The following is an 8036-nucleotide window of genomic DNA, read 5'->3' on the forward strand; positions in this document are numbered from 1 at the left end:
TTTTATTTATCAAGTTTAGAATCGGTTTAGTTATATCTTCTTTGATCTTGTTGAGTACCTTATTGATCTGTTTTTCAATCTCCTCTTTTATCATTTCACATAATTCAGTCATATTGCTTTCAACTTCTTCTCCCTCATTGCCCCATTGATCAGCTTTGAGGGAGTTGGGAATTTTTTTTTTGTCTTTTTGAGACAGGGTCTCACTATGTACTTCAGGCTGGCCCTGAGCTCACTTTGTAGCCCAGGCTGGTCTCGACCTTGCAATGATCTGCCTGCCTCAGCCTCCTGAGTGCTGGGATTACAGGCATGTGCAACCACACCCTGCCCAGGAGTTGGGAATTTTGGAGGCAATTTGTTGTCTTGTTTCTCATGTTTCGTGTGTGTGTGTGTGTATATGTGCTAAAGTTTGCAGGTTGGTTATAGTGGATAGACTTTGTTGCTAGTATTTTTAATTAGTGCCTTCTTTTCAGTGATGTACTCTGGACATGGGCAACTACAGGCTTCTCCCTCTGTCCCATTATCTAACCACTTCCATTAATTTGGGAGTGAAGGATGGAGTGTACTTGGCCCAGCACCCATTTTTTCTTGAATAGACTGCAATAGTGTTAATGACATGAAGGCAACCCAGATACTGGCACACAGACAAAACTTATTAATAGCAACAACTCTGCCACCCTGGCAATAGCAATAAAATCAGGAACAATAATAGCATCAAAGACAAACTAGATGTTGACATACCATAAAATCCAATAATGTACCACTCTTAACCATAGAAAAGGGATTTACAATTATTGTATAAACACTAAAACAAACCAAATATTTACATATAGCAAATATCTACTAAATGTAACACTAACAAGAATAGTATTCAACAGTAATAGCATAGAATTAACTAATAATCTAAAGATGAATAAAGCTTAGTGCTTATACTAGTAAAGAGAGATGGTTTGGGGACAAAGAGAATAATAAAAATAAAATTTGAAAAATTAAGCAACAGAAGATGAAAAAGAAGACAGAAAATTGAAATATAGGATCATATGAAGGAGTAAAAGAATATTAATAGAATTAGATAAAAGTAACAGAAAATATTAAAGAAACAAGAAAAACAGTAAAATAAAGGGAAAATGAAAATAAAAAGGAAAATTTTTATAAATGAATAAAAGGCTCTCATGGCATCCATCTGTTCTTAAGTCTGGCTGATGCCACCTCCCTCTTCAATGTCCCCCAAGAAACAGGTTTCGGGCCAGGGACAGCAAAAAGGCAGAGCAGAAAAAGAAGGAGATTATTGAGGACAAAACTTTCAGTCTAAAGAATAAGAAAGGAGAAAAGCAACAGAAGTTTATCAAAGCCGTCACTCATCAGGATAATTTAGTTAACGAAAGCCACATCAGGTAGCACAAAGTGAAGCTGAAAAGGAATTCAAGAAGAATGACAAGAAAAAAGAATTTCAGGAGCTAAACAAGCTGTTCAAACCTGTAATCGCTACTCAAAACATAAGTAAAGGTGCAGATCCGAAGTCTGTGGTAGGTGCCGTCTTCAAACAAGAACAATGTACCGAAGGCAATAAGTGCAAGTTCTCTTGTGACCTGACTTTGGAGAGAAAATGTGAAAAATGAAGTGTTTACTTTGATGCAAGAGATGAATAATGTGAAAAGGATACAATGGATAATTGAGATGAGAGAAAGCTCTAAGAAGTAGCGAACAAGAAGCTCCTTGAGGTGGAAAAGGAAAAACTCAGAACTCAAATAGTCTGCCAGCATTTCCTTGAAGCTATTGAAAATAATAAGTAAGGTTGATTTTGAATGGAGGGGGTGATAATTGTATGTATTGTCACGCACTTCCTCCTGGATTTGTGCTGAAAAGAGATACAAGGAAAGAAGAGAAAGAAGATGAAATTTCTTTAGAAGATCTCATTGAAAGAGAACGTTCTGCCCTAGGCCCAAGTGTTACCAAAATCACTCTAGAATCTTTTCTTGCATAGAAGAAAAGGGAAAGCCAAAAAGGATTGATAAACTTGAACAAGATATGGAGGGAAGGAAAATTGACTTCAAAGCAGGAAAGGCGCTGGTGATCAGTGGTCACGAGATGTTTGAATTCCACCCGACCTGAGCTGATCAATGACGACGATAACGCAGCCGATGATATGCACTACACGCAGGGAACAGGTGGTGACAAGGTTGGTGATTCCGTGAGCGTAAATGAGATAGACTTAAGCCTGTACATCCTGAGAGATGTAGATGAGACATGCATTGCTGTAGCCAGTTTGAAAAGATTCAGCACGTACGCTTCAGATAAGGACAAAAAATAAGCAAACTTCTGGAGGTCAGGCTGAAAATGGTGAATGCAGTGATTTGTAAGAGGACAAGAAAGTAGATGGACAGGAAAATAGCCATTGGAGCTTCTCCTGTTTTTTTGCTGCTGTTGTTGTTTGTTTTTGTTCCTGTTGATGAAAATCTTTTTACAGGGGAATATCTGGATGAAGAATTAAACACACTTGATTTAGAAGAATGACACGAAACAAGTCAAGGAAAAGATTAAGTCAGCTCAGCGTGAGTTAAAACTAACTACATTCATTTTTTTCACCAAGAATCAATAGCATGTTCATTTCCCATGCTGATTCTGGAGGGCTTGCTCTCCTCCAAAAAAGGAATATTCTCCCTGTGTCTTTTCTTCTGACTTTGGCTATCTCTCATAGTAAGTTCATAGTAGTTCATGATAAATTGATATATAAAGGTCATTGCAGAAAATGATTGCTGTAACTGTCCACTCAAGTAGGAAGTGTAATTGCTTTTCCAACTTTGGGGTTTCATTGGGCATGTATTGATATCAACAACACAAATTTGCACTTAAAGGACCTTTCATTTGATATAGTTTTCAAAGAGTGATTTCCTTTCCTTTGTATTTATATGATTTATAGATGGCCTAGAATGTGAGCAGTGCACTTCATAAAGGAAGCTGCTTATGCAGATTCAGTTATCTTTGCACAATTCGATGGACATTTGAAATTCAACATGAACCCGACAGGATCAGCTGCAATGCCCTGTGCTACCCTATTCTTTGTTGCCAATAAAGTTGTAAATAAAGAACATCATACATTAAAACCTAAAAAAAGAGAAGAAAAAAGGAAAAAAAACCCCAAACTTTACCAAACAAATGAAGGACAAAACAGGAATTTAAAATTCCTCTATATTTTTGAATTACAGGTTTCTTTCCAGGATCTGCAGTCTAAGAATCCAGCAAGTCACAGTTTTTTTGCTTTGGTTTGGTTTTGGGTTTTTTTGTGCCTTACTTTGTAGCCTGTGAGTTTGTGCATTCTCTTCCCGCTCTCCAGAGGCCCCTCTGTCCATATATCCCAGTCGGCGGCTACCATCAAAACTGACGCGTGCCCTTGCTAATGTTGGTAGGTGGGCAAAGCAGTGAGACCAGTGATTCCTGTGCTGGACGTAGGCAGTTAGGTAGGGGTTCAAGAAGACTGCTGTACTTAATGCCATTACTTTCGGATCCAGCAATCTCTAAAAGCCACACTTGCCAAACCTGACTGTCCACCATGGAGGGCAGGGCACCATGGCCATACTTAGCTTAAGCTTAAACTTCCTGGGGTGAGGGGAGTCTATATCTAGGCTGCACTCTTTCCATGACTACTTTTTGTGACTGGTGTGAACCCAGTCACTGTGGTAGGGTAAACCTGGAAACTCTGCTTGTTTGAGACAGGGTCTATAGTTCAGGCTGCTCTCATACTCACAGCAATCCTCCTGCCTCAGCCTTCTGAGTTCTGTGATTACAGGAGTATGTCACCATGCCCGGCAACACTGGAAGCTCTAAAGGGAAGTTGTTCTACAGTTGTTCTATGGCTCAGTCTTAACTCCTTCCCCAGATGGCTCCTCATTACTCCCTATCAAGTCTGATGGAGGCTGCAGTGGGTTTCATCTCCAACTCTAGCCTCCCATGTGGAAGGAACCAATTTCAGAGTAAAATGCCATGTTGTTTTTACAGTTTACAAGAGCTATGGGGTTTTCTTAGGTTAGTGCTTTTGGCCTAATCTGTTGTTTCTCCCCGGAGCTGCTGACCTTCTGGACGTACCCTCTCTTTCCAGGTGTGGGCCTCTTCCATAATCAGGTTGCTCAGTGGATGTATTTAATGCCCTGTGCTGAAGGGATGCAAAATGCAGAGCAGGCTCAACGTTGACCAGTGGCCATGGCCAGGGTGTGAGATCCATGGATGTGAAGTTGGCTGGGGGGGAATGTGGCTCTCAAATTTTCTGGGCTCCACCCATGGCAGTGGTTATGTGAGGCTCTGGATGCACTGGCCATGGAAATTCCTACTGAGAATGGTAGCATTTCTCAGGACATGGAGAGAAGAAAGTGGAGAATGTAGAGCATAGAAAGTCCCAGGAGTCTATACATTTCTTCTTATGGACTGGATCAGACTCTGCAAGAATGTCTGCAACCTTTTGCAAAGAGGTCCTAAGTGTGAGTCAGCTTCAGTACTGCAGTGGGAGATTCAGAGGAGTTATTGGGGTGTGAACACTCAGAATCTCTGGCGAAGAAGGTACATGTAAATCACATATGCACTGTCTCATTGGAATATTTAATCTGTGTTCCCATCAGATATCCTATGGGTTTGAGCTTTTGTTTATTTATTGATTTATTTAGTAATGTGTCATAATGCTATGTTATTTTGTGTTTATTAGGTTTTCACTTTTGTATATTTTTTCATCCATTGGGCCTGATTTAATAGGTGTCCAGGTCCTCTCCCTCGTCTAAGCTCCCTATCTAGCTTCTTCACTCCAAACCCCCAAGCAGTACTATCACCATATTTCTTTATTCTTCTTACAAATACATCAACTCCTCTTCCCAAGTTTTTAATTTCTCATTCTTAACTCCCCCACAGTCCTATCTTCTTGAGTATTAACCTTCAATCCTCCCCATCCTAAGCCTTAGGCTCTCCCATACCTTACCTAGCCTACTGGCTTCTCAATCAGCATGTTCTCACAACAACAGCTAACCTTGTGAGAAATCTTAGGGTACTTGAGAAATGAAAACAAACCAGTGCCAAATCAAATTAAAGAGAGAAATTATAGAGAGCAGAAATCAATGAATAAGGATAAAAACAGTAAAAGAAATCTATGAATCTAAGAGCTCGTTCTTGAAAGAATAAATAAAGCAGACAAGCCCTTGGACTTACCAAGAGAAAGAGAGAAAAGACTCACATCAGTGCAGTTAGAAGTGAAGAAGGTAAAATCACAACAGACACTGTCAAAACACAGAATATAGTTAGTAAATACTTCAAAAAATTACATTCCAAAAAATTAGCTAATTTTGAAGAAATGGGCAGATTCCTAGACACATACAAAATACCAAAACTAACCCAAGAAGTCATAAATATGCTTAATAACCCAATAACAAGCAATTAAATTGACATAGTAGTAAAGACTCTACCAACTAGCCAAGTGTGGTGGTGCATGCCTGTAATCCCAGCACTCAGGAGGCTGAGGCAGGAGGATCTTTGCAAGTTTGAGGCCAGCCTGGGCTACAAAGTGAGCTCAAGGTCAGCCTGAAGTGCATAGTGAGACCCTGTCTCAAAAAGGCAAAAAAAAAAAAAGAATCTACCAACTAAAAAAAAGCCCTGTACCTGATTGATTCACTGTTGAATTCTGAAAAACTTTTCAGGACATTATGTCACCAATATTTCTCAAGCTGCTCAAAGAAAGTGAAAGGGATATAGAGCTCTCAAATAGATTTGTGGAAACCAGTATCACCCTGAACCTAAAAACTGACAAAAAACCAATTAAAAAAGAAAACTTAGGGGCTGGGGATTTAGCTCAGTGGCAAAGCGCCTGCCTGGCAAGTGCAAGGTCGTGAGTTTGGTTCCTGGTACCGGAGAAAAAACAAAACCAAAACCAAAAAAAAAAAAAAAAGAAAACTTAATGGATAGGAAGAACCAACATTGTGAAAATGACCTCACTCCCAAAACTGTTATACAGATTTAGTGTGATCCTGATCAAAATATCATTAGCATACCTCACAGATCTAAGAAAACATTGCTAAATTCATCTGGAAACAGAAGAGACCTAGACTAGCAAAGGCAATCCTGGGTAACAATGGCAAGGCAGGAAGCATCACAATCCCTGACTTGAAATTATACTACAAAGCTACTGTGATAAAATCAGCATGGTACTGGCAATAAAACAGACATGAGGATCAATGGAATAGATTAGAAGATGCAGACACAACTACAAACACACTCAACCACCTTATCTTTGACAAATGGGCCAAACACATTCACTGGAAGAAAGATAGCCTCTTTAACAAATGATGCTGGGAAAACTGGCTCTCCACATGCTGAAGACTAAAACTAGACCCATGTCTATCACCACACACTAAAGTCAAAGTAGATCAAAGATCTAAATATTCAAAGAGAAATACTAAATCTACTGGAAAAGAAAGTAGGTAGAAATTTTGAAGAGATAAGAGTAGGCAGAGAGCTCAGGAACAAAAACCAAACTGCACAGGAAATACTTCAAAGAATCAACAACTGGGATCTCATCTTATTAAAAAGAGTTTGCAAATCAAAAGAAATCACCAACAGAGAGAAAGAAAACCCATGAATTAGGAAAAAATTTTAGTCAACTGTCCCTCAGGCAAAGGAATTCTCTCTAGAACACATAAAGGCTTTTTAAAAATCACACCCCTAAAATTCAAAGACCAAATCAAGAAATGGGTATCTGAGATGAATACACACTTTGCAGATGAAGAAATATGAATGACACATAAATATATGAAAAGATGTTCAACATCATAAGTCATCAAGAAATGCAAATTAAAACCACACTGAGATTCCATCTCACCTCAGAAAGAATGCCTATTATCAAGAAATCAACCAATAACAAATGCTGACAGGGCTGTGGGGAAAAAGGAACCCTACTCCACTGTTGGTGGGAGTGTAGACTGGTGCAACCACTGTGGAAATCAGTGTGGACATTCCTCAAAAAACTAGGATTGGAGGTTCCCTTGACCCAGCTATTCCTCTGCTGGGTATCTTCCCCGAAGAATTAAAAATATCATACCACAGTGATACATGTGCACCCATGTTTATAGCAGCACAATTTGTAATAGCTAGATCTTAGAAACAACCCAAATGCCCATCAACTGAAGAATGGATAAAAAATATGTGGCCTTTTTATACAATGGAGTATTACTTAGCCTTAAAGAAGGATAAACTGGAAACTTTTATAAGTAAATGGATGCAACTCAAGACCATACTCAAAAGTGAAATCAAACAGACACACATGTGTAACCATCATATTGTCCCCTAGTGTGAGAAGCTGAAAGTGTAAATAAGATCCAAAATGTACAATAAATACTGTGAAATGGGAAGAAACTTGAAAAGGAAAGGGAAACTGGAATGGGGGAATGGAGAAAAGAAAGAAGGGAAAAGCAATATATATATATATATATGTATATACATACATACATATGATTGTTAAGATAATTACACTACCAATTTCTCTTACTTCATTGCAAAGAAAGGTTTGTACTAATATTGTTTACACAAATAAATGCCAATATCTTGTACTCTGAGTAAATAACTTAAAGATAACAATATGTAATGTATTAACCATTGTTACCCTCTTATTATCTTGTTTAAAAATTTTTTTTTTTTTCTTCTCTTAGAAACAAACATTATATACTATGACCAAGTAGCATTCATCCCAGGGATGCAGGGATTATTCAACATATGTAAATCAATAAATGTACTATACCATATTAACAGAACCAAAGACAAAAAACACACGATCATCTCAATAGATGCACAAAAAAGCATTTGACAAAGTTCAACAAATTCATGATAAAAATCCTACAGGAACATGAAATAGATGATCTTTAACTAATCTGATAAAAGAAATCTATGACCAACCAACAGCCAAAATCATACTAAATGGGCAAAAGCTGTCACACTAAAATCAGGAACAAGTCAAGGATGCCCACTATTACCACTCCTGTTCAACATAGTTCTGAAAACATTAGCCAGAGCTA

General features: G+C 38.3%; 1 pseudogene; it reads left to right on the top strand.

Annotated features, from left to right (window-relative positions):
• The first annotated feature begins 1227 nt into the window (after positions 1 to 1227).
• On the top strand, positions 1228 to 2511 carry LOC102015349 (annotated as a pseudogene).
• Positions 2512 to 8036: the final 5525 nt, after the last annotated feature.

Source organism: Chinchilla lanigera, unplaced genomic scaffold (assembly GCF_000276665.1).
Source record: "Chinchilla lanigera isolate Chin_1 unplaced genomic scaffold, ChiLan1.0 scaffold00142, whole genome shotgun sequence".
Classification (NCBI taxonomy): domain Eukaryota; kingdom Metazoa; phylum Chordata; class Mammalia; order Rodentia; family Chinchillidae; genus Chinchilla; species Chinchilla lanigera.